Source organism: Nycticebus coucang, chromosome 24 (genome assembly GCF_027406575.1).
Source record: "Nycticebus coucang isolate mNycCou1 chromosome 24, mNycCou1.pri, whole genome shotgun sequence".
Classification (NCBI taxonomy): domain Eukaryota; kingdom Metazoa; phylum Chordata; class Mammalia; order Primates; family Lorisidae; genus Nycticebus; species Nycticebus coucang.
This window is the reverse complement of record NC_069803.1, coordinates 31,902,449-31,923,736: the sequence shown is the minus strand read 5'-3', so window position 1 is coordinate 31,923,736 and position 21,288 is coordinate 31,902,449. Positions and strand designations below refer to the sequence as shown.

Sequence of the window (21,288 nt, the reverse complement as noted above, 5' to 3'; positions counted from 1 at the left end):
AAGATATTTGTAGGTTATGTCTCCGACAAAGGTTTAACCAGAGAACTCAAACGTATAAGCAAGAAAAGAACAAGTGATCCCATCGCAGGCTGGGCAAGGGACTTGAAGAGAAACTTCTCTGAAGAAGACAGGCGCACAGCCTACAGACATATGAAAAAATGCTCATCATCTTTAATCATCAGAGAAATGCAAATCAAAACTACTATGAGATACCATCTAACTGCATTAAGATTAGCCCATATCATAAAATCCCAAGACCAGAGATGTTGGCATGGATATGGAGAAAAGGGAACACTTCTACACTGCTGGTGGGAATGCAAATTAATACATTCCTTTTGGAAAGATGTTTGGAGAACACTTAGAGATCTAAAAATAGATCTGCCATTCAATCCTATAATTCCTCTACTAGGTATATTCCCAGAAGACCAAAAATCACATTATAACCAAGATATTTGTACCAGAATGTTTATTGTAGCCCAATTCATAATTGCTAAGTCATGGAAAAAGCCCAAGTGCCCATCGATCCACGAATGGCTTAATAAATTGTGGTATATGTACACCATGTAATATTATGCAGCCTTAAAGAAAGATGGAGACTTTACCTCTTTCATGTTTACATGGATGGAGCTGGAACATATTCTTCTTAGTAAAGTATCTCAAGAATGGAAGAAAAGGTATCCAAAGTACTCAGCCCTGCTATGAAACTAATTTATGGCTTTCACATGTAACCCAGTTACAACCTAAGAATAGGGGTAAAGGGGAAAGGGAGAGGGGGGAGGGGGGCGGAGGGAGTGTGATTGGTGGGATTACACCTGTGGTGCATCTTACAAGGGTACATGTGAAACTTAGTAAATGTAGAATGTAAATGTCTTAACACAATAACTAAGAAAATGCCAGAAAGGCTATGTGAAGAAGTGTGATGAAAATGTGTCAAATGGTCTATAAAACCAGTGTATGATGCCCCATGATCACATTAATGTACACTGCTATGATTTAATAATAAAAAATAAAAATTATAAAAAAAAAGAAAAGAAAATGTGTCAACTGGTCTATAAAACCCATGTATGGTGCCCCATGATCGCATTAATGTACACAGCTATGATTTAATAATAAAAATAAATATATAAAATAGCCGGGCGTTGTGGTAGGTGCCTGTAGTCCCAGCTACTCGGGAGGGTGAGGCAGGAGAATCACTGGGCCCAGGAGTTGGAGGTTGCTGTGAGCTGTGATGTCATAGCACTCTACAAAGGGTGATAAAGTGAGACTCTGTCTCTAAAAAATGTAATAATAAATAAATAAATAAAAAATAAAAAGTGCTCAGATAATTGCAACAGCTTTTGTTAAACATAAATGTATCAAACATAGTGTCATAAGGTTGCTTCCAGAGATGCTTAAATAAAGGCCTTTGTTTGTTTGAAGGGGTTAGCTGCAGAAGGAATTAGGTTTATTAAAAGTTGGTACGTTTCACCAACAAACACTTTGTCAAGGCAGAATCCTCCTGACTTTGAGATAGAGAGAGGGACCACATACAAACACTGAAGCTGTAAACACATGTCAGTCCTCTGCAGCATTTATGCAATTAATGAGCCTTAGGAGGGAAAGTGATACCAGAGAGATGAGGTGGTGAGCAGGACAGATAACTCATGACCCCACGAACAGAGATGAGAAAAAAATGCAGGTGATGGATGACTGTAGGAGAAAGACAATCTTGGAAATCTCTGAGCTTCGCATCCTCAGCCTCTGGCTTCTTCTTCCAGCCCCAGCAGAAGCCCTTCCACGGGCCGTGTGCTCCCCAATGAATCACACAGACAGGGCGGATCATCTGTCACGTTCGGTCCAGAGCCAGTAAATGATGGTCTGTGAGAGGCTGCATTTCCCAAGATCCTGCACAAAATCAATCTCATAGAAATGCTTCATTGATCATATGTAGTACCAGTTGAAAATTACAAGGTATTTCTTGGGTAGCAGCTCTGCCTCCGATCGTGCAAACTGAGGGTCTGTAATTTGCTTCTTCTGAAGAGGTTCAGGAGTCTCATAACGGCAGCATCAGAAACTGCCCAAGCTTCAGAGTTGGATCTCAACTTTTGACCATATTATGTAATTACTGATTAGAGGAAGCAGAACATACAGATATTAAAAAGAAAAATGATGAGGAGGGCTTGGAAGAATTTCATGTACTGATTATAATGGTTCCATCAGCTCCAAACTAAAGAATTTCTAGGGCTCTTGTTGGTTTTGCAAGCTTTTCTTTAGATGACGTTTGCATGAACGCTGTTGTGTTAAAACATCAATCAAAGCTATTTATGATTCCCTGCAGTACTGCAGTGCGAAGCAGGGTTCTAGCTGCTCCGCGCTTAAATCATCTCATCACACACTTGTTCTCTTACTGTAAAAAATGAAGGTGGAGACAGATTCACTGTTCACAAAACCCATTTATTCTATTTCCTGCACAAACAGCAAAGCTTCATTTCTCAGCCTGCCCTGCAGTTCTCCATGGATCAATGCTAGATTTATTTTGTTTACTTTGTATAATAACCTGCTTTCATGTTGTTATTGTTGATGTTTGATTCAAATTTGTATTCTTTTTTAGAAAAGTTATTTTCATAAAAATTCATGTATTCATGTACAGACTAGCATATTTTCATTATAAAAATTGAATCTGCGAGCACGAGTTAAGAAGAATGTAAAAAAAAAATTCTCAAAAGTAACTATTGACAACATTTGGGGAATATATTTCCAAGCACCTCTCTATGGAGAGAAAGAGAGAAAGTCAGATAGTGAGTGAGTCTCTTTTGGATCTGCTCCCTCTGAGCCCTCATCTCCGTCACCTGTCGCCTTCTCAGCCACATCATCATCTAAGGGTTTGGGTCCAGTTGATCCGGCAATGCTTTGAATGCTTTGAATTTTACCTATTATTGTTGTTTTCATTCGTCTTCCCATATGTTCCACCTCATCTTGTTTTTCCAGTTCCCTATCACAATAGAGGAGGGTTGAATATTTTTATACCATCTCTCCCACATTTCTACTCCCCCCTCCCAACATGCATATCACAATTTCCAGCTAAATACCAGTTTATTTTTAACTTTATGATAATGAAAATATCATGATACTATTTACTACTAACTCAACTAATGGATTAAAATTGTGATTTCTTATATTTGTATCACTTTTATCGGAGTGAATAAGTCTCTCAAACTTTCCATACATGTGTATATAAAACGTATCACAACATCTTTCTTCCAACACATCTGGTAAGTTCTCACAATATTATATCTTTGTGATCAAGAGCATCAGCTACTCTAACCAGCTTTATTCTTCTGACTCCCCACCCTCCTTTCCCGTATGTGAATGTGTCACAACTGCATAAATGATCACTTGAGACATGGATTAACAGTACAGGCTGCAAGAGGTGAGGCTGACCATAGGTGCGGGAAAGCCCCGAGTACTTCTCACAGTGTCCTTTTATTGAGAAGATACATAATGTGCGGAAAGATTACTGAGCAAAGACATGCAGGGGCTGTGTGCTCAGGGAAATGATCTCAGAGGTGCCAACAGAGTATGTACTCAAGGAAATGATCTTCAAGGGTGGAAAGGAAATAATCTTTAAAATACCACATGCAATTTTTCTCCACTAATCCTTTAAGGAACTGTCATAAAATGCTTCATGTTTAACAACAGCCTTACTACTACAGGACTCAACTTTGCTCCTCCAGGATTACTGAGTTCCTTGGTGACTTGCCTTCCAAGTCACAAGAGATTTCCAGGCTTGCCAGGAGGATGTCTTGATCTCAGTAATTCCTCAGATGAGTTATGATATTGGTGGCTGTTGTAGTAAGTCTGATGTTTAATCCTCTATACGAATGCCTACATATGCGTGCACACACACACCGCACTCTACACACACACACACCACACTCTACACACACACATGCGTGCACACACACCACACTTTACACACACAAACAACGTGCACACACACACCACACTCTATACACAAACGCACACACCATGATCACCTGTTGCTAAAGCAGGGATTCACAAAACCTCTTGCCGTAAGAGAGAGAACAGTCTTGACAGAGTTATAATCATATCTCAGAAGAGAAAACTTAATGGAGGACATTCATAAGGCTTTGAGCTCAAATGTTGTAAAGTTGGGAATTTACTGGGATTGGGTATTGTTAGTGGAAAAATAATAGGTTAGAACAATAGAACAGGGAAACAGTGGGCATTGAGCAGTCCTGGTAAGTAAGTATGCTGCCGTTGGATGAATGGAGTAGCTTGAATTTTTTTTTTTTTTTTGATTCAAGAGCTGTTTGCCAAAATGAAAAACTGCACAAAGTGGTTTTCAGAAATTTTCTAAAGTAAACAGAGGCATTATTTATCTGTTTCCTTCCTTATTTTCCTGGGCAAAAAAAAAAAAAAAAAGAACAAAGTTATTTTGACAGAGGGAGTCTCAGCTCTTAGTCCTGGTAATTAAGCTCCAGGGACCCAGGAGCTACAGGAGTTCCTCTCTTCCTTTCTTTGGGTCTGCCCTTTCTCAATCCCACCTCTCCGGCCCTCCTAATAAGGATTTCCATCCTAAAGTCTAAAAATCTTCCTTTCTCATTCTCCTGCCTGGATGGGCTGTTCTCTAGGCTGCAGCCTGATGGACAATCTGGGGGTTTGCTCCTTCTATTCTGCTGTGGGAGTCTCTGTTTTCTGGGGTTTCCTTCTAAATCATTCTGGGGGAGTGAGTACATATTTTAGCACTTTCCTGAGGAAAAAAATACATAGAAGTTTAATTTCTTGCTCACAATCTTCTTCCCTTCTCTCCACTCCCCTCCTTTTGTTTCTGCCTTTGTCTTCCCTCCCTCCGTCTTCTCCTTCCTTCTGACTTAAACGCCTGAAAATGTTTTAGCCCGTCTTGGTGTTTGATTGCTAGCTTAGCTGGTACGTAATTCTCAGCTAAAATCACACCTTTGAGAATGTTCGAGAGAAGGTACTATTGTCCTCAAGGGTCCAGAATTGCTTTTGCAAAGCACACTGGTTTCTGCTCATCTCTTCGACCGTGACCCTGCCGCAGGCCTCTCGGTGGGAAATCATCTGCGTAACTTTTAGACTCTAATCCTTCAGTTCTTGGAAATATTACTAAAGTAACCCTTTTATAACATTTTCTTCTCCATTTTACCTGCTCACATTCACTTATCTGAGGGTGCGCATCTTAAAAAAATCACTCCTCATTCTTATCTTTTTTCTTACTTTCCATCTCTTGTCTTTCGATCATTTTCTCAGAGAATTCTTTCTCCTAGGTACTTCCCAGTTTCAAAATGATGGCTGACATCACAAGTATTCTATTGTCTCCAATCTTATTCTTTTTCCTTTTGTAGATTAATAATCCTTTCATTACTTCACTGAAATTTTGGTAGAAGTTCCAGGAAAGGAATACAATGGGTTTTCAATTTGACATCTATAACCAGATGTTTATAGCTTTTTGGTAGAAAATTTATTTTTCTCTCAGTCTCTCTCTCTCTTTTTTTTTTAGATTATGGAATAATCATAAGGCCAAAAGTTTTCCTAGGTTGATTTGTAAAAGAAATATTAGGTGTGTCTCTCTCAATTTTATTGTTCTATCTTTCCCTTTGGTGATTCATAATTCTTCTATCTCTGAATTTCACCTTCTTGATTTTCTTAGCATATAGAAGTGAAATTATCTTAAATTTAAAAATTGTTTACTTTTCCAACTGCTCTTATTTAAGGCCTTAAAGGTTCAGCTGAACAAAGTGATATTACCTTAGCACAGATTTATGTGTTTATGTTTATAAATTTCTTCATTGTAATAGCATTAGAAGAGCTTGCCATTGAAGGGCTTTGACTTTGACAGAAAGTTAATAAGCATAGCGCTTTTAATTTTCAGTAGCTGGAAAATTTTCTTTCTTTCTTTGTTTGGACATTTTTATTAACTTCTACTTTGACGATACTGTGTCGCAAAAATGTATCTTACTAAATGTAGAATATAAACGTCTGAACACAATAACTAAGAAAATGCCATGAAGGCTGTGTTAACCAGTTCGATGAAAATATTTCAAATTGTATATAAACCCAGCACATTGTACCCTATGATTGCATTAATGTACAGAGCTATGATTTAATAAAAAATAAAATAAAATAAATTTATTTTTCCCAATTTTGTTTTTAAAAATTTAATGAGGTCTTTTTCCTAATCTTATGCTCAGTAAACAATATTGGCTAACTCACCCAATATCTATCCCCCTTCCTTTGCCACATTTCAGCTGTGGGGGACATGTTTCCATAGTGGCAATCGGTTGTATTTTTTGGAAATGAATTTACTTTTCCTGAAAAAATTCCATCCGTTCCCCACCCTACCTCTGTTTTCCCCTTTTTCTTTTTTTGCTTTGAACACAGATGTTATGACAACAGCAACACAAGTCGTATTAAAACCCTGAAAGAAAGGCCAAAGAAATCACAGAAAAAGTTCACTGTGATTTTGAACTTTTAAACCAGCACCCATTACTTGTTTCATCTGGGCTTCTTGCTATTTGAGAAAAACAAAAACAAAACAAAACCTCTTTGTGCCTCTGTTGGCACATTTTAAGCTACTTGAAAATATTCCTTACTAATACAGACCTAATGTACCCTCTGTAAGTGTTCATGGGTACTTTTAAAGTTACTTTTTGTAGCAAAGTAACTAACACAACATTTCATAATACGGACATTATATGAATAATAAACATTTACAAAACATAAAATACTCCTTCTTTCACCCCCTCTTCAATTCTTCCCCCCAATTAGGGAATTACTTATTGTCATTTTTGGCTATTAGTCATCTATATTTTATAAATCCATTCATACAAAGAATTATACTTTATGTTTACCTTCCATGTTGAAGTATTTTTAAATAAAGTTATAACTGCTGCTTATGTTTAACTAGTTTTGATGTCATAACTGATCCTTTTATGTCATAGATTTCCTATTCATGTCTTTTAAAATCTGATTAATCACTTATTTAGTAAGATGAAGTCTGAAAGATTTGATTTTTAGGAAGGATGGCTGCTCCAGCAAAAACGACATCCTGACAGTTTCAAATTTGTAACCGATTCTTATCTCTGAGCTAGGCTTAGACAGTGAGGTGAACTTGCCTGGGCCCTTGAATCGTTAGCCAAAGAAGCCAGGACACAAGGACTGTACAAAATTAATACATTCCTTTTGGAAAGATATATGGAGAACACTCAGAGATCTAAAAATAGATCTGCCATTCAATCCTGTAATTCCTCTGCTGGGCATATACCCAGAAGACCAAAAATCACAGCATAACAAAGATATTTGTACCAGAATGTTTATTGCAGCCCAATTCATAATAGCTAAGTCATGGAAAAAGCCCAAGTGCCCATCGATCCACGAATGGATTAATAAATTGTGGTACATGTACACCATGGAATACTATGCAGCCTTAAAGAAAGATGGAGACTTTACCTCTTTCATGTTTACATGGATGGAGCTGGAACATATTCTTCTTAGTAAAGTATCCCAAGAATGGAAGAAAAAGTACCCAATGTACACAGCCCTACTATGAAACTAATTTGGGACTCTCACATGAAAGCTATAACCCAGCTACAACTTAACAATAGGGGGAAGTCGGAAAGGGGGGGGGTGGGTAGAGGGAGGGGAATCGGTGGGATCACACCTGTGGTGCATATTACAGGGGTATTTGCGAAACTTGGTAAATGTAGAATGTAAATGTTTTGGCACAGTAACTGAGATAACGCCGAAAAGGCTATGTTAACCACTGTGATAAAAATGTGTCAAATGATTTATGAAGTGAGTGTATGATGCCCCATAATCATATCATTGTATACAGTTATGATTTAATAAAAAAAAAAAAAGAAAAAAAAAAAAGAAATGTATATGGTCGTTAAGAAAACAGCAATTCACCGTCTGCACAGGTCGCAGAAGCAGCAGACCTGGCAGGGTCTGTGGTGCCCACAGCTGTGGGTCACCTAGGGACAGACTGCTGTGTTCAGCGTTGCTGCCTCCTAGTCTCAATTGTCTTAATCTGTTTTGGGCTGGTATAACAGAATACCTAAAATTGGGTAATTTATAATGAACATATTGACTCACCGTCCTGAAGGCTGGAAGTCCGAGTCTGAGGGGCCGGCATCTGGCCAGGGCTGTGATTTTCACCCAGTGTGGCCTGAGAGGATTTCAGATGTGCTGCAAAAATTTTTAAAGTTTGTTAATAAAATGATTATCAAAAGAAGTTCAAAGCACAGTAAGTATATATATATTTTTTCTTTTTCTTTTTTTTATTAAATCATAGCTGTGTGCATTAAGGCAATCATGGGGTACAATGTGCTGGTTTTATATACAATTTGAAATATTTTCATCAAACAGGTTAATGTAGCCTTCGCGGCATTTTCTTAGTTATTGTGTTAAGACATTTGTATTCTACATTTAGTAAATTTCACATGTCCCCTTGTAAGATGCACCATAGGTGTGGTCCCATTGATAATCCTCTTTCTACCCATCCTCCCCCCTTCTATATTTTTTTAACCTTTTTTTTTTTTGATCTACACAATTTAAGTGTGCCAGAGTTTATCTATAGGTTCAAGTGTGCCATGAGATAAAAAAGGGTGAAAACCCCTGGACTAGGGCCTTCTTTCTTCCTGCATTAGCCCCTGGCAGGATAACGAGAGGGTAGGAGAGACCAAGAGATTACACCTGTGGCCTTCTCAAGCCCACCTGCTGTGGGCATGAACGCATTCAGCAGGGTGGCGTCCTCTTGATGGAGACCCCTGCCATCAACCCCAACTCCCAATACTGTTGCTTTGGGGGTTAAGATCCTGACACAAGGCTCTTTGGGGACAAATTCAGGTCCGTAACACAGCTCTACGGTGTTTCCAGCACTTTGAAGAGTTACCCATTATCCTCCTGATTTTATGTCTTGCTTAAATCATTCAGAGTTGGGTTCTGCAGTTTATTTTATTTTTTTTAATTAATTATTTTTTATTAAATTAAAAACTTTAATACATTGATGCATTTATCGGGTTCAGGGTACTGCTTCGATATACGATGTGAAATGTTTACATTGAACTAAGTAACACATCCATCATAGTTATGCTCATTTCTTAATAGTTTTGAAATGTACCATTGCATCATACACATTCGGTGAGGTCCCCCCGAATGGCTTCCGCAGTTTAGACTGTGGCTTCCTCACTGTTCTGCACTGGCGGCGACGCTGCCAACACTCAGCCGTGTTTCTGTGAGCCACACCTGTGTCTGAACTGTGGCTGACAGTGACTCCATGTCAGTAGCCACACCTGTCTGTGCTGGGAATAAACACCCCACAAAACACCCCACCACCACTCGGTGGCTGGACCTCACCCGGACCCAGGCTCCTTAAATCAAAATATTTGAGGGGGATTGTTTTCAAGGGCTCTGCCGCACACCTCCTACTGACATTCATTTTATTCAGAGAACTTGCTGGAAACCAACCCTCAGCCAATTCCTTCCATTTCTTCCCCTAGCACTCGATCTGGAAATTTCTCAACGATTCAGACATCTCAGTGGAATCCTTCGCTGGTTGACAACGCTCATGTCAATTCTTTTTTTCTTTTTATGCTTTTTATTCACTTGACTGTTGATGATCCGGAAAGTGAGTTTATCTGACCCCATCATCAGAGTTCACCAGCCAACCCCTGCGGTGTGCTGTGTAAAGAACTAGGGAAAGACAAGTGTGTTTTAGCTCCGTCAGTGCCACAGCGATGGAGGCCTGTGTGGTCCATCAACCCAGCATAAAACACACATCTTGTCAGGTCTTTGTTTCCTTATAAAGGCGTCTGTGTCACGTTAAAGCACATTAAATCAATTTATGTGTTTTGTTAACCTGTCTTTCATCAGTCTAATTTACAAGGGTCCCAGCTGAAGAGCTCAGGAGGGTAAAAGGCAAAGGATGCCCTCCCCGCCCAACTCTAAAACTCCATTTTGAACAAGAAATAAAATGGGATGGAATCAGCTTTGTTCCTCTGGCTGCTATTTTTCAACACAACGGTGAAGATAGTCGGGTCAGGGGTTAGGAAGGAGGTGAAGATGGAAACACATGGGCCAAGAAGGAAAGACGTGAACACTCAGCTTGGAAGCCAGGAGACAGAGGTGGGGTCTGAACACGGCACGTTTCTCTCCTTCCACTGCTAATGGAAGCATCCAGGGAAGGAGCACCCGCTGGCCTGGAGAACCCCTGATACTGGCTGTGATTCTGGAAACTACAGAATTGGCTCCAGCAATATTTAAAATGGAACAGACAACAGCCACAGGAGGGCACCAGACACTGCCTGGACGAGGCCAGAGTGCACACCGGGGACAGACCTGGTGCTCCAGGCTTGACTTCATTAAAGACTCAATGATGCTAGCCTGTGTTTTCATTTCTTGAGCCTGTTTGCAGTGTTACACCGAATAGGCTGTTGATAACTTGTGTTTATTATACACTTTCCTAACAGAAAATCCAGACAAACATAAACAGCATATGGCTGTGTACTCAAAGAGTTTATATTATTGGGGGTCAAGATCAGAACCCATAAAATGATGTGTAAAAAAAGCACAGATTAAATAGTGTATTCAGGGGCCCCCTCATTGGTATTTGGATCAGAAAGTTTTAGAAATGCTGGGAGGTAAAAGCTGGACGTGTGGGGGGTGAGGGGGAGGCTGTTTAAGAACAGAGAGACAATGTTGTTTTCTCTCTAAGTGGAGAGTAACACTCCTTTCAGAATCCCTTTCTTTCAGGAAAAGCATTAAAGCAGTGGTTCATTAACCTTCCTAATGCCTCCTAATACCATGACCCTTTAATACAGTTCCTCATGTTGTGGTGACCCCCAACCATAAAGTTATTTTCATTGCTACTTCATAACTGTAATTTTGTTACTGTTACGAATCTTAATGTAAATATCTGATATGCAGGATGTATTTTCATTGTTACAAAGGAGTTTCTACCCACAGGCTGAGAACTGCTGCATTAAAGCAATATTTCTCAAACTTTTTTTTTAAAATGAAATCATAGCTGTGTGCATTAATGCAATCATGGGGTACCATGTACTGGTTTTATATACAATTTGAAATATTTTCATCAAACTAGTTAACATAGCCTTCATGGCATTTTCTTAGTTATTGTGTTAAGACATTTATATTCTACATTTAGTAAATTTCACATGTACCCTTGTAAGATGCACCGTAGGTGTGGTCCCATCAATGACCCTCAAACTTTTTAACAGATCTTCACCGAGCAGTATGTTTTATATTGTACACACACACACACACCTGTCTCACAATATGATTTTCCTTATCACACACAGATCTTTGATAACTCTGTGAACTGAAATACAGACTTACGGCTCCTGCAGGAGGCCTGACAGACTGGACGCCCTTCCGGCCTAGAGGCTCCCCTCACACTGAGCTGCTGTCATGGCTCATCATGGTCCTCTGCCTTCTTAGTGATGTCCTTTCTGACTTGCTGCGAGGCCTGTTCCATACCTGTTCCCACAGGTCCTCACTACACAGCAAACCACTTGCATCTGGGCACGTCTAGAAGTTTGCCTCTGAGTAACAGACCCAGTATCTTACCCTAAGCCACAGTGGTTCTCAACCTGTGGGTCATGGCATTAGGAAGATTGAGAACCACTGCCTTCAGCAGCCCTTTCTGCTGACTCCTGGCCTAATCAACAAAGCCTAACTCTTTCAGCCAAGGCCAACTAAAGAATTAAACCCACCTGTAACCTGTTAACCTCCCTGACCTTGAGCTCTTCCATCCGTTCCGGCCAAAACAATGTACACTTTTCCTGTATTGATTTATGATATCACCTGTAATTCCCGTCTCCCTGAAATGTCTAAAAGCAAACTGCAACCCTGCTACAGCAAGTCCACGTGCTCAAATCTTCTCGGGGGTGGCTGCAGGTCACCGTCCTCAAATGTGATTCAGAACAAACCTTTGTAAAATGTGTGTGGTTATTCATTATATTGACTTCAAGAATACCACTGGATTATAAACTGTAATTTTAAAACAATTTCATTACAAACATTAAAAACATGTTTTGTTTCTAAGGATGGATTTAGAATGTAACTTACTTTCCATCCTTGTGATGGCAAAGACTCCCTTCCTGACCAAACCTTAAACAAGCTCTTCTAAGCCTGTCTTTTTTTGTTGTTCTTGTTTGTTTGTTTTTCTGACAAAGCTCTGTCTTTGGTCTTTGCTTTTTATATCTCAATTATAGAAAAAAATCTTGCCATGTCAGGTTAGACAGAACATTGGGCCTTGATATTCTGACGACCTGCCTTCCGCCTGGATCCTGCCTACTGGTTCAGTGAGAATCTGCCAACCGGTTTACCCTCCACGGCCCCCACCCTCCTCCTCCACTGTCAGTTCCAACTTCATCGTGTTGAATTCAGTATCCAGCCCAGTTCTAGACTGAGGTCTCTTTCCTGCTGTTGTCACAGCCCTTGATTTAAACTGGGGTCCTGCTGTTGACCCCTGTCCAGCTCTGGCCCTCTGTGGAGATGTGGCTCTTCTTGCTCCAGCAGTTGCTCAAGCGAGATGGGGAATGACCTGGAAACTGCAGGGGCCGTGCAGGGAAAACCTTCACCAACCCTGCCTGATACCGTGAAGGGGAGACTCAGCCATATCTTGACTTTCAACGCATTGCAGACGTTATCAGAAATAATCCAGAATGCACTGATGGTTCAGCGGCTTTTTCCAATTAAACTGTGCCTCTGGGGTGTACAGAAGATTCTCTACAGTGGATCCCAGGGCAAGAACTATGGCCAGGAAGGAGGCCCTGACTGTGAAGAATGCAGAACGGCTGTGGGGCTTTACAGAGAGTTACAACCTGGCCCTTCCACAAAGATCCGGAGCCTGCATGGGAGAGCTCCCCAGGAGGAGTCTGAACCTGGTCTCGGAGAACAACCTTTCTGGGAAGCATTATTAGTTTATTTCTTGTTGTGCTTTCCTTCTTATATTCCTGAAATTTCTATAAGGTCAGAATTTGCAATCTGATCTTACTCATGCAATGTGACGTTACTGGAGGGGGGTCTTACGTGCTCAGAGAGGAGCAGGAAAGCCCAGAACAGGGCCTGGCAGGTGGAGCCGGGGAGGCTGCCACAGCAGTGGATGGCGACACCGGCTGGAGGTACCCCGGGGCAGACGCCCAGGAAAGCCCCATCACGTGTCTTGATGAGAAACCAGAAGACCTAACCACCTTGATCCTCAGCACAGAGGGAACTCCGGGATCTAACTGGGGCAGTGAGTTGCTGTACTTAAAGGCAAGGGACTAAAATCATTGTATTTTGCATGTGAAATCAAAATTAATTAATTAACTTTTTTGAGACAGTCTCATTCTGTTGTCCAGGCTAGAGTGCCGTGGCATCATCGCAGCTCACAGCTCACAGCAATCTCAAACTCCTGGGCTCAAGGGATCCTCCTGCCTCAGCCTCCGGAGTAGCTGGGACTGCAGGAGTGTGCCACTATGCCCTACTAACCTTTTAAACTTTTTAGAGACAGGGTCAGGGCTTGCTATTGCCCAGGCTAGTCTGGGACTCCTAGACTCAAGTGACTCTGCTGTCTCAGCCTCCCAAAGTGCTAAGATTGCCGTCGTGAGTTGCCATGCCCAGCCTGCACAGTGCAATCTGATGTTACTGTATTTATACTTGCAAGCTGGTGAAAAAATCTGATCTCTGTGGTTCTCTTATGTTATGATGCTCTCAGAGTGCAGAAATGCATGCCAGGGTGGCGCACCCCTCTGGATTTTGGGTCAGACCGCCAAGGGTGTCTTTCCACAGGGAAGCACAGAGACCAGCTCTTACTCAGGGACGTGGATTTGACACAGCACAAGAGGCAGAGTCCTGTGATGAAGACAGATGTGACTGCGGAAGCTCAGCGACGCCGGCTACCACACTTTCCAGACCATTTACTACTATTACTGTCATCATCAGCCCCGTTAGTGCTGCAGGTCAGAAATAGAACACGCCAGCGATGGAAAACCTCCCCGTGTCTGAGCTTCAGGTGCTGAGCCTTGAAAGTAAAGCCAAATCTCTAATAGCTAAGTTTCCAATTTAAGTATCCTCAGTCTCAATTCACAATAGGTTACTAATTGAGCTCAGGGGAAAATATTCAAGGCTCATTTCTGCTCGATCTCTTAAATACACAGAAAAGGTACCAAAAGCTTTATTGAAGATTTTTTTAAACTCCCCTTTCTAGTAATGTGGTCTGGATCATCTGTAACAACCCTCTCACTGAGAACAACTAAATAATAGATTAAAAATAAAGTTTAAAAATGGTGAATTCACATCTTTTGTATTAACCTAGATGGAGCTGAAACACATTCTACTCAGTAAAGTATCACAGGAATAGCAAAGCAAGGATCCAATGTACTCAATATTAATATGCCCACATAGAAGAAAAACTCATTTCAATTCAAGTTGAGAGGAGGGGGGATGAGGCAGGGGTGGGGGGGGTGTTGGAGGTGCTCTCCCTGAATGGGCACAATGTAGGGTGTATGGCACCTTTTGAGTGCAGGACATAATTACAGGAGGGACTATACCTAATAAATTCAAGTATTGTGACTTGGTTGTTTTATACCCTCACGTTAACTTGACATAATAAATATAAAAAAAATTTTAAGTCCTTAAAAAGTATAGGAGGTGTTACAGGTGGAAAGGAACCGTCAGGGTAAAACAGAGGGAGAGAAGGAATCTGAAGAAATGAAGGAAGACAGGGGCCGTTTTGCTTTGGGAGCGTTTGTCTGCCTAAGACATTAGAACTCGTCTAGATGCCCTTGTGGACTGTGGGAGAGAAAACTGAAGCCAGGAGCATGCCAGTTATGGAGTCTAATAGGTGACCTTCACACCGTGAGCTGGGGCCTTGAAAAGGCACTCTTCAAAGTAAGGATAAGCTAAAAATAAACCCACCTTCATCCTCAAACTCCAAGGGATTTCCAGGCATGTTGCCGTCTCTCTAATTAAGCAGCTAGGAGGGGCACTGTCCCTGAGAAGCTGGAAACAAAAGCTGGCCCTTCTGCAGGTTTGAAGCCAAATTCACATCACTTGAGTCGCCGAAAACACCTTTCTATATTGTGAATCTAAGGTGAGAATGAGTAATTCTCTTAGGCACCCTATGTGCAAAGGCTGCCTTATGTTGGGCCTCAAAGAACACTCATAAGAAACTTTTTTTTTTTTTTGCAGTTTTTGGCCGGGGCTGGGTTTGAACCTGCCACCTCTGGCATATGGGGCCGGCGCCCTACTCCTTTGAGCCACCAGGCGCCGCCCCCTCATAAGAAACTTTTTAAAGAAAATACAAGGAAGCTCATAAGGAAAGAGAATCATGAGCAAGAGCATCAGAGACAAAAACAAGGCACAGAAGCGCTCCACCAACACAATATAAAAACAGATCATGCTGTGTAAAAAAGGAGAGAGCAGACAGACAAATTTGCAGGATCTACAAAAGGAAACTATAAAAAGTAATCTAGCATACTTAAAAAACATGTCAAATGAAAATTCTGAAGATGAAGATCAGATTGAAATAAGATTACTAGGTGGATTTAAAAATGAAGAAGACAGAGTATAAAGCAAATAACCAAACTGGGAAATAGGTCCGAGAAAACTGTATATAGAAAGCAGACAAATAAAAAGTTGGCAACATGGGAGAAAAATAAAAAAAGAAAATACAGTATGGATTTATTTGGAGCTCCTGCTAAAAAGGAGAAGAAGGGCAGAGTCCGTGTGTGAGGATGAGGGCTGACAAATTTCCAGACACAGTGAAAAGTATTCAAAAGTCCCAATGAATCTGTAGCAATTTTTAAAAATTTTATATCTAGTACGGGGTTTGGTGACTCACGCTTGTAATCCCAGCATTTTGGGAGGCCAAGGAAGGAGGATCCCTTGAGGCCAGGAGTTTGAGACCAGCTTGGGCAATAGCAAGACTCCGTCTCAAAAAAAGTTTGGTGGTGTGCACCTGTAAGTCCTGGCTATGTTACTGGAGCCGAGGCGGGACAACTGCATGAGGCCAGGAGTTCAAGGCTCAGCTATCACTGTGCCACTGTATTTCAACTCGGGAGACAGAATGAGACCTCGTTTCAAAATAAAAACAAACACACAAAAACACCAACTAAATAACATTCTGTATCTATAGACATTCCAGTAAAAGTACAGTACACAAAAGACAAAAAGTATCTTTTTTTTTTTTTTTGGTTTGGAACTCAAGAAAATGATTTATTCCTTCAATTAAACACATTTATTTTTTTAAGTCATATATACATAGATCATGAATACGTTTATGCCTTGGTGGGATTCAATGTGTTGATTATTTGTACAAATTGGGGTGCTTACATCCTACTAATTAACATAGCTTTCACCTCATTTACTAATCACAGTGTTAAGACATTTGTGTTCTATACTTGATAGATTTGACTTGTACCCTTGCAATACCCTCCATAGGTGAGGTCCCACCATTCACCCTCCCTTTATTGAACCTCCCCCTCCCTTCCCACACCCCTCCCCTTCCCTTCTTCTTCCTGGGCTGTAGTTGTGATTTAGCTCTCATATGAAAGTGTGAGTGATTATAAATTGGTTTCACAGTACTACTGAGTACATTGGATATTTTTTTTCCATTCCTGAGATACTTTACTATGAAGAATATTTTCCAGCTCCATGCATGCAAACATAAAAGAGGTAAAGTCTCCATCTTTTTAAAATGCTGCATAGTATCCCATGGTATACATATACCATAATTTATTAATCCATTCATGGGTTGATGGGCACTTGGACTTCTTCCAAGACTTGGCAATTATGAATGAGTTGCAGTGAACAATCTGGTGCAAATATCTTTGTTGCCAAATGATTTTTGATCTTTTGCATATACACCTAGTAGAGGAATTGCAGGATCAAATGGCAGGTCTACATTTAGATCCCTGAGTGTTCTCCAAACTTCTTTCCAAAAGGAACGTACTAGCTTGCATTCCCACCAGCAGTGCAGAAGTGTTCCCTTTTTTCCACATCCATGCCAACATCTGTAGTTTTGGGATTTTGTGATGTGGGCTACTCTTACTGGAGTTAGGTGGTATCTCAGAGTGGTCTTGGTTTGCATTTCTCTGATGATTAAAGATGATGAGCATTTTTTCATGTGTCTGTAGACCAAGTGCCTGTCTTCTTCAGAGAAGCTTCTGTTCATGTCCCTTGCTCACAATGAAATGGGATCACTTGTTCTTTTCTTATTAATAAGTTTGAGTTCTCTGTGGATTATGGTTATTAGACCTTTGTTGGAAATATAATCTGCAAAAATCCTCTCCCATTCTGAGGGCTGTCTGGTTGCTTTACTTACTGTGTTCTTGGCTGTGCAGAAGCTTTTTAGTTTGATTGGATCCCAGTAATGTATTTTTGATGTTGCTTCAATTGCCCAGGGATCCTCCTCATAAAGTATTCTCCCAGGCCAATTTTTTTAAGTGTATCCCCTGCACTCTCTCTAAGAATTTTTATAGTTTCATGTCTTAAGTTTAAGTCCTATAACCAGTGAGAGTCAATTTTTGTTAGAGGAGAAAGGTGTAGGTCCAGTTTCAGTCTTCTACAAGTCGCCAGTTTGTTTTAACAGTACCATTTGTTAAATAGGGAATCTTTCCCCCAATTTATATTTTTGATAGGCTTATCAAAGATCAAATGATGATAAGTGTCTGGGTTCATCTCTTTAATGATAGCTGGGTCATAGGTGAGATTAAGAAGGAAATTACCAAATTTTTAGAACAAAACAATAATGAAGACACGAATTACCAGAACCTCTGGGATACTGCAAAGGCAGTCCTAAGAGGGAAATTTATAGCATTGCAAGCCTTCCTCAAAAGAATGGAAAGAGAGGAAGTCAACAACTTAATGGGACATCTCAAGTAACTGGAAAAGGAAGAACATTCCAACCCCAACCCAGCAAAATAAAAGAACAACTAAAATTAGAGCAGAATTAAATGAAATTGAAAACAAAAGGATTATACAACAGTCAATAAATCAAAAAGTTGGTTTTTTGAAAAGGTCAATAAAATAGATAAACCTTTGGTCAACCTAACCAGAAATAAAAGAGTAAAATCCCTAAGATCATCAATCAGAAACAATAAAGGCCAAATTATGACAGACTCCTCAGAAGTTCAAAAAATCCTCAATGAATATTACAAAAAACTCTATTCTCAGAAGTATGAAAATCTGAAGGAAATAGACCAATACTTGGAAACATGCTACCTTCCTAGACTTAGCCAGAACAAAGTGGAAATGTTGAACAAGCCTATATCAAGTTCTGAAATAGCATCAATTATAAGAAATCTCCCCCAAAAGAAAAGCGCGGGACCAGATGGCTTCACATCAGAATTGTACCATTCTACATTTTCTACAGAATTCTACATTTTCGTATGGCAACACTGGAAAATTAAATACATGCACTTTGCTGTTCCTATGTTAAATTTCACAACCTTTAAAGAGGAACTAGAACCTATATTACTTAACCTTTTTCAAAACATAGAAAAAGAAGGAATCTGTAGTGATCAAAACAGCATGGTATTGGCACAAAAATAGAGAGGTAGATGTGTGGAACAGAACTGAAGACAAAAAATATCTTAAACACAGCCAAAGAAATGAGATATTATTCTTGTCTCCAAAGGGACAAAATTAGCTCTAACGCTGACTTCTTAGCAGCAGTCGTGGAAATTGGGAGGTAATGAAAGCTATGTCATCAATTTGCTGAAGGACTGCTCATCTGGAAAAATCTACATCCAGAAAACCAAGCAATTGCAAGTTAATTTTATTTTCAAAAAAATATTAGCAAACTTGTTAAGATCAATTGTGAAAAAGAGAAAGGAGATATATGTACCAGGCATGGAAGAAGCCACAGACCAGGCAGAGGGCAGCAAACTGCAGTCTGTACACTTGCTGCTTGTCTTTATAAATAAAGATATATAAAAAAACCAACAACAACAAGAAAAGAAAATAGTGACTAATTCTCACATAAATTGGATTTAATTTTGAGCAAAGTACACTACTTAAACATTAATTTTTAATTCAACATGTTAATATGTTGTTTAGGAAATTGCATCCTCATTTATAAGTGAAATGTGTTTGTAATTTCCCCTTTATAATAATATATTTTCTCCAATTTTAATAGCAGGTCTACTCAGATCAAATAGAATTATTTTTGAAATATTTCTTCTTTTTCTATTGTCTATAAGATTTGGCATGATCTGTTTTTTGAAATTATCTTTTATTTATAAATATTAGTTGTCTATTTTTGAGACAAAAAAAATAAGTTAACTGATGACTCCATACTGAATCTCAGAGTCAAAGCATTCTATAATAGACATATTGTTACTTGACAATGTGAATGTTACTTTCTTTGCATTATTATTATTATTGCTTAATATTTCGATGCAGCGATTGTCTGATTTCTTTTCTGACTGTATTTATGTTCATTCATTCTTTACGAGGTTTTTGTTTCTAGTCCTTATCTTAAACATCATTATTGTTATTCAATTTTAAGCCTTTTTAATTTTGTGAAGGCAAAAATGGAAACCTAATAAACACATGTGTATGTAAAAATAAATTTTAAAAAAAGATTTATTCAAACACAACCATGTATACTCATTCATATATCGGTCAGTGCTGTTTTCACAATACAGAGGCAGAACTGATTAATCGTGACAGAGACCACACAGCCCTCTAGCTTAACTATTTAATATCTTGCCCTGGAAGAAAAATGAGCAAACTAAATGTGTTACGATGAATCTCAGGGAGAAAATGTGTGAAAAAAGCAAGACCTGAAATAACACACAGGAGCCCAACTCCACTGCGTGAATTTCAGAAGTAGACTGACATATACATATATTGTGTAAAGCTCCGTACATAGTTGGTAAAACTATAAAGAAAATAACTCTCACAATAGTCAGGAGAATGGTTGTACCTAGTGTGAGGGGGGATATTAGCAGAGACACTCATGGAGTGAAGTGTTTTTTTTTTTTATTGCTGGGGATTCATTGAAGGTACAATAAGCCAGGTTACACTGATTGCAATTGTTAGGCAAAGTCCCTCTTGCAATCATGTCTTGCCCCCATAAAGTGTGGCACACACCAAGGCCCCACCCCCCTCCCTCCGTCCCTCTTTCTGCTTTTCCTCCCCCCCATAACCTTAATTGTCATTAATTGTCCTCATATCAAAGGAGGGTGTTTATAAGTATGTTTGTTGTCTGATTATTCATTGAACTGCACTTACATGTTTTCTGCACTATTACGACAGAATTTTGTCTTCTAATTTATAGGTTAAAGTTTTAACCCCCAATGTATTATATTTGAAGATAAGGCATTGGAAGACGTAATTAAGGTTAAATGAGGTCATTAAAATAGAGCCCTGATGTGATGTGACTGGTGTGCTTTTGAGATGAGGAGGAGATGCCAAGATGTGTGTGCACGGGCTGTGAGGACACAGGGGAAGGCAGCTGCCTGTAAACCAAGGACAGAAGCTTTGGGGGACTCTGACCCATCTGGCTCTTTGATCTGAGACTTCCCAACCCCAGAAACATGAGAAAATAGAGTTCTGTTGGTTAAGTCCCCCAGTCTGTGACATTTTCTTATGGCAATGCTAGAAAATCAAATACATACACTTTGCTGTTCCTGTGTTAAATTTCACAATTAAAAAAAGAGAGAATTTCTGCAATTTTTATATACATTTCACACAAAGAAAAAGCTATACTGTTCTTTTCTAAATATGGGCATATTTACAGTTAAACTCAGGAAACCCTGCTTGCATGGCCCTGGAAGAAGTCCTAGAAATTTGTTCACGTGGTCATATTTTTTGTAAACCTTGTGAACTGAATGTAACTATAAGGTTTTGAGACTGTGTTTCATAACTTGCATTTGTGGGGTTGTATTGGAGTGGCTGCGATATTTGGGGGCACTGGCAAGGGGCATTTCTTTGGGGATACATTTCTTTGGTTTCCAGTCACTTCTGGGCATGGTTAAGATATCGTTAGCCATCTGGAGCCATCCATTGTATCATGATAGGAATGTTGGTATCATAATGTAATAGTGCTTACCAGGGGAGATAAGTGGATAATGAAAGAGAAGTGTGAAATGTTTGAGCTACAAGCTATCCTGGACTTTTTCTAACTATCCTTCCAAAAAAGTATAAGCAGAGGATTCTGTTTTCATTAACACGTAGTAAAAAGAGAAGTTGTCGCATGTCAAGAACATATTTACAGGCAATATATACAATTACTAGGTATAAAAGCATCATTTT

General features: G+C 39.7%; 1 long non-coding RNA gene across 1 annotated transcript in view; it reads right to left on the bottom strand.

Moving 5' to 3' along the window:
* Positions 1 to 21,288, bottom strand: part of LOC128576525 (uncharacterized) — a 141,843-nt gene that overhangs the window by 34,840 nt on the left and 85,715 nt on the right. Inside the window, exon 2 of the long non-coding RNA XR_008377412.1 lies at positions 8,116 to 8,208. This is a non-coding gene — a long non-coding RNA (uncharacterized LOC128576525). The remainder of the gene's footprint in view (positions 1 to 8,115; positions 8,209 to 21,288) is intronic.